We start from the raw sequence: 6,642 nt of genomic DNA, 5'->3' as shown, positions 1-6,642 counted from the left end.
TATTTTACCCAGTCTTTAATTCAATTTCCACAATTTTTGGTAGATTTTAAAATCCAAACCAATGCTACTGTACCAAATCTGTCTTAGTGCAACAAGATAATAACCATCACAAATTTTCATCGAAAATCGCTTAGTAAAAGTCGTTTATTAAACACTAACACTCATTTTATACCATTATACATTAAAATACAAGATGTCATTCATGGGTAAATTTTTAAACACAAACTCTAGCTCAAAATAATAGTAGAAATAGCTAGAGCATGTTACCTGGATTTTAAAAATGTAAAGAACATTAAAAATGGGGCTCGGAATCACTTACTATTGAGCTTGGAAGCTTGGCCAAACCCTAACCATGGCTGCCCTAGGTAAATTTGGCTGAAGCAAGAAGAAAGGGACACATTTGGGTTTTAAAATTTGTCTTTTAATGCATTTTACCCCTAAATGACCAAAATGCCCTTTTTGCCTTCCTTTGAAATTTTATCCATCCAAGGCCATTTTTGTCCAACAAGTTATCAATGATCTAATTACCATTTAAGGACCTCCCATTTAAAATTTCATAAAAATTTGATACCTCTAACATGTAGAACTCAACTTTTGCACTTTTTACAATTTAGTCCTTTTGACCAAATTGAGTGCCCAAACGTCAAAATTTTCAAACGAAATTTTCATGAAATCATTCTGTAAAATCATAGACCATAAAAATATAATAAAAATAAATTTTCTTACGTCAGATTTGTGGTCCCAAAACCACTGTTCCGATTAGGCCCTAATTCGGGATGTTACACTAATATTAGTTATTTTCATCCTTTTTGATGCAAGTGTTTTGTTTTAAATAATGGCGAAGACCATCTTGAAAATTTTGATGCAAAAAGTTATTAAGGTATTTTTCTTGGATATTCTTTAAATTTTAAAGTTTATAGAGTCTTTAATAAAAGAATATTAATAGTTGAAGAATCAATACATGTTTTCGATGATACTAACCCTCTTCCTAGAAAGGATACTTACGTTGATGATGATGATGTAAAAATATTAAACAATGATGATAAGGTTAATCACTCATCAAATGAAAAGATTCAAGAACAAACATAAGAAGCTTTAAATGAGCTCACTATAGAGGAAAGAGAAGTCAATCATCCAAGAGTACAACTATGTGAAGGATGGTAAGATTTTGATAGATCTATCCAATGAGATAACTACTAGTTCTTCTCTTAGAAATACATGCAATTGTATTACATTTTTTTATGCATTGAGCCTAAAAATATCAAAGAAGCATTAAATCATGAAGACTGGACATTAACTATATAAGATTAGTTAAATCAATTTAAGAGAAGTAATGTATGGACCATTGTAGAAAAACCATCTGAAAAATCTACTATAGGTACGAAGTGGGTTTTTAGAAATAAGCTAGATGATAGTGGTAACATAGTGAGGAACAAGACTTGGCCTATTGCTTAAGGTTACACTCGGGAGGAAGGAATAGACTATGATGAAACGTATGCTCCCGTAGCTAGAATGAAAGCCATTAGAATGCTCTTAGCTTTTGCATGCTTTAATGATTTTAAATGACATCAAATGGATGTAAAAGGTGCTATTCTAAATGGTTTTATAAATGAAGAAGTGTATGTTAAACAACCATCCGGTTTTGAAGATCCAAAATTTCCAAATCATGTTTTTAAATTATCAAAAGCTTTATATGGTTTGAAACAAGATCCTAGAGCTTGCTATGAAAGACTATCAAATTTTCTTGTAGAAAAAAGTTTTAGTAAAAGGAAGGTTGACACAACACTTTTTATTAAAAGAAAATAAAATGATTTATTAGTAGTTCAAATATATGTTGATGATATTATTTTTAGTGCTACTAATGACTTTCTCTTTCAAGAATTTTCAAAGCTAATATAAGATGAATTTAAGATAAGCATGATGGGAGAATTAAAATTCTTTTTGGGACTCCAAATCAACATAGCTAAGTACACAAGGGAAATTCTCAAGAAGTTTAGGATGGACAATCTCAAACCACAAGCTACACCCATGAGTTATTCTACAAAACTTGGCAAAGATGAAGAAGGTAAATGTGTAGATTTAAAATTATATAGGCCAATGATTGGTTATTTGCTTTATCTTACTACAAGTAGACTGAATATTATGTTTAGTGTTTGTTTGTGTGCTAGATATCAATCATGCCTTAAGGAATCACATCTACAAGTTATTAAGAGAATTTTAAGTACCTTAGAGACACTCTTAATTTAGGCATTTAGTATCTTAGAGACTCTTCATTTAGCTTGCATGTTTTCTCAGATGCGGATTTTGGAGGTTGAAAACTATATAGGAAGAGCACCTTCGGTACTTGTTAATTCTTAGGTAACATGTTAATTTCATGGTTCTTAAAGAAATAAAATAGTGTTGCATTGTCCATCACCGAAGCAGAATACATTTCCCCTGATAGATGTTGTGCTCAAGTGTAACACCTGAAATTTAGGGTTAGAAGTTTTGAGGTTTGAAGTAAGGGTTAGTAAGTAGGTTGAACAATTAGGTTCATTGTCGCGTTTTAATGTTAGAATGAACCTACTGGTTCGGTGGTGGTGAGTGTGTTGGTTTACCTTTGGGTTCCGGGTTCGCATCCTCATGTGTGTTTTAAGGAATTAATGTTATTCTTGTTTTGTTTTTAAATTTCAAATACTTATTTATTTTTCTTTTATTTTAATTTGGAAATAGGAAGTTATTCCGAATTTTCTTCACGTTCTTCCCCACATTATTCTTTTGTTATTTTTCTGTACTTTCCCCAAATTTCAATTTCTTTTTTTTTTCATTTTACACTCACGTTACTTGTCATCTGTCAAGGGAGTTTGTCTTCATGTGTTTCGTTTAATCAGAAGTGAAGCGGTAGGTTTTGTTTATTGAGGTTAATGATACAATTGCTTTCGTTTCTATTTTTTGTTTAATTGGAAGTCTTATAGTTTAAGTTTGCATGTGAATTTGAGGTTCCGAACAGTTTAATGGGAGCGAATAGATCAATTCTTGGTGCCGAGGTTCTGATTTAAGGTATGTATTCTGAAACTATTCAATTTCAATATCGAATTGCTATTGGATTTTATGGAATTCAAAAACTTCTTGTATGTTTATGAAACTATTGATTTTGGTATTGAATTACATGCTATTCTGTAAATTCTGGTACAGTTCTGAGTTACCTAGGGGTTAGGGATCATTTTGATGCCAAAACATGATTTTTAGCCTCTTTCGATGTGGTTTCATGACCATATGGGTGGCCACACTAGCATGTGACGCAGACGGGCAGTCTACACGGTCATGTGTAATTGGGAAATTAGGGTTTTCGACTATTTTTAGTGCCACACAGCTTGGCCACACGGCTGAGTGGCTACTGTTTGGGGATTTTGTCGATTTTCACATGGGCGTATGCCTTGGACACACGGTCGTGTCCCTTAGCCACACAGGCGTGTGTTCCTCCACACGACCATGTTGTTCTTCACATGGCTAGAGCACACGGCCGTGTGGCCCTATTTTGTAGATTTTTGTTCTGTGCTATAATTTGGCTCATTTAGTGTTTCTATATGTTTTGACTTTCAATTAGGCCTTTGTAAATGTGTTGGGACTCTATTTTCTTCTTAGATACGAGTGTGTATTTACTATTACAGGATTTAAGTTAATTGTTTGTTTATGTGCTTAGGCGATGTGATAAATGAATTTGAGGTATTTTTGTTATTGTTACATATTAGTTGTGATACAAGTAAAACTGATTCTGAAATTGACTGACTGAATATGATTAGCTGTATCTGTGAGACTATTAGTGTTTGATGTGCATTCATACATTTTCATAAAACTGGGGTTTTTGGTTGCAAAGAGAAGGAAGACTAATTTGGCAGTTCAACTATAATACTTCTATACAGCGGTTTACCACACTATACTATACGTATACCAGCTCAGTTGTATACATTTACTATTATGGTTCTATGTGGGGTGCTGGGTGGACAGGCCTACTGTAGCCCTTATGTGGTATGCAGGGTTAACGAAGTGGTGTTTGGTTGGTAGGATGGGATTTTTGACTCATTACATTTGTTACGCATCTGATTATATGAGCATTGATATATTAGCAAAATGGTTAATATATTATAATATGTGTTTGGAATGCTTTGAATACATTTTTGCATACTGGATTACCGGGTTGAGTTTCTTTGTATGTGATTTGTGTGCATTTACTCATCTGGAATATTCGATGTGTACTTTGTTTTGTCGATTGTTTTGATTTCGGACTCACACTGAGCTCGCATAGCTCACCTCCCTTTAGTTTTTCTTTCTTTCAGGTAATTTTCATGTTCAGGAGCTAGAATCGGCATAGCAGAGGTCTCGGAGTTCTCTGATCAGTTTGATTTCAAACAATGTCATGGTAAATTATTCAAGTTATGCACTTTTGTTTTGCACATAAGTCTAAGGGCATTGTGGTACAAGGAGTTTTGTGTTGCTTTGAAATTGTTCAAAAATGCCAATTTGATTTTCTCCTATCTATTTTTAAATGCTTATTGAATGCTGTTGCAAAAGATAACTATGTTTCATTTCACTTACTAAAATTACGAAATGTATTGGTTTAGAAAAGAATTTTCCATGTTTGTAATAAAGTTTATTTCCGCCACTTTGGATAGCCAATGTAACCTCCAGGATCCAGTCTAAACTTCTAGGCCGGGTTTTAGGTTGTTACATTAAGTTTTATGGATGAAACAACAACTTAAGGACTATGGAATTGATATAGATACTATTCTTATCAAGTGGGACAATACTAGTGCTATTTGTCTCACTAAAAATCCCATCCAACATTCTAGTACTAAACATGTTGAAATAAGACATCATTTAATTAGAGATCATGTCCAAAGAAGTAATGTTGTTCTAGAGTATGTAGACAATTTGCATCAATTAGCTAACATATTTACAAAACCATTAGATAAAGAAGGATTTTGGATACTTAGGAGAGAACTAGGTATTACTACATTGCCTTAATTTTGTGTTCAAATAATTTTATACACATTATTGTTTCTCAAATACTTTATAACTTAAATTGTTTGAAAAAGCATGAACAAATTTTTTAAATGGCTCTTATATGCAATTAGTTAGGGGGAGTTGATTTTGCATGATTAGTCTATTTTTGAATTATTTGGTCTAATTTTTGTTGAATGTCTTTGAATGTGTTAAATTAGACTTTCTTGAATGTTAATATTTAATCTTTGTATTCCTTATTCTATTCTATGTTTCTTATTCATCATACTCAAATTTGACATTTTTAAGCATATGAAATCATTAGAATTTGCCTAAAAGCTATTCTAAGATAGTTTAAAACATCTTAGAACTTAAAAGTCAAGTTCGGAAAATTTTTTGCACTTTGAAAAACAGTTTCAACATTTAGTATCGACACCAGTACTATTTTATCAATACTTTTTAAAAAATATTGATACTCATTTAAAAAGCATCAATACTCGTTGGGTTTTACAAAATCCTACATCGTGTTTTTCAAAATGTTTAAGAAAACCCAAAAATCTTCTTTTCACATTTCAAAAACCCCTCAACCTTAAGTTTCAAAAATTTCAAATTCTTCGCTTGTTCTTTAAAATCTTGACACAAAACAACCTACATTATCTTTTTTTACAAGGATTTAACAAGTTTGCTCTCAAATTTCACTATTTCTATGCAATTTCGAGCTAAAAAAAATATTTTTCCCATTTTGAAATTTATTGAATTTCTATCAAATTCTTGGTTGCAAATTGTGTTTTTGGTTGATTTGGAACATATATATTGTGTTTTCTTGCAGGAGGTAGCCTATGCTTAGCCAAAATCTTAAAACTTTTCTTTAAACCTTTTGCTTATAAGGTGTTTGATAAAATTCCCCAACTAAATATTTAAGTGCAAATAATGTCTCTCTAGTCTAGTTGGTTAGAATGTTTATTAGGAAATGTCTCCGTTTCAGTTTTACATCTTGGCCTTGAGGTCAAAACTTCTCTTTCAATGATTGCTTTAGAGATGATAATGACTCTCATCATTTTGGCCATATTTTTCAAAACGAAAAGTTAATGTTACTCGGACACTTGATTTTGAATTTTTAGCCAAAATAAAATTTCAATTTCTTGAAACTTTGGTCGAATGACATTGGGTCAACTTTTTTAAAATTCATTTACCAATATTTGCTAATCTTGTTCGAGCATTTCATTCAAATCCTAAACTCGAATATGACGAAATGAGTGAGACCATTGTTGCTATTAACTTTTTTCTTATGAAAATCTTATTTGTCTCACTTTAGAAAACTTTGGTGAACTTTTAAAACTTCCTCCCGGCAGTGAGTCGAATGAAAAAGGTCCTTACAATCTGACCTTGAACGTTCGATGCTCGTATGCATCCAAGCTCAATGTTCATGATTGTATTTTGTATCTTATTATCACATGGATATTGCGTCTTATTTCAAAACACGTCGTTCTTCGATCTACCATCTATTGGTGGATTGATTGTTTTCATAGTAATAGACGTCATGATCTTACTCTCATTTTATTTAATGATCTAGATAGCACTCTCACATTGCCTTTTGGCACGTACTTTTCATATATCTTTACTCGCCTAAACATCTCAACCAATGCCGATCCTCCATTGTTC

Source organism: Gossypium hirsutum, chromosome A07 (assembly GCF_007990345.1).
Source record: "Gossypium hirsutum isolate 1008001.06 chromosome A07, Gossypium_hirsutum_v2.1, whole genome shotgun sequence".
Lineage (NCBI taxonomy): Eukaryota > Viridiplantae > Streptophyta > Magnoliopsida > Malvales > Malvaceae > Gossypium > Gossypium hirsutum.
Note: the sequence above shows the minus strand (reverse complement) of the source record.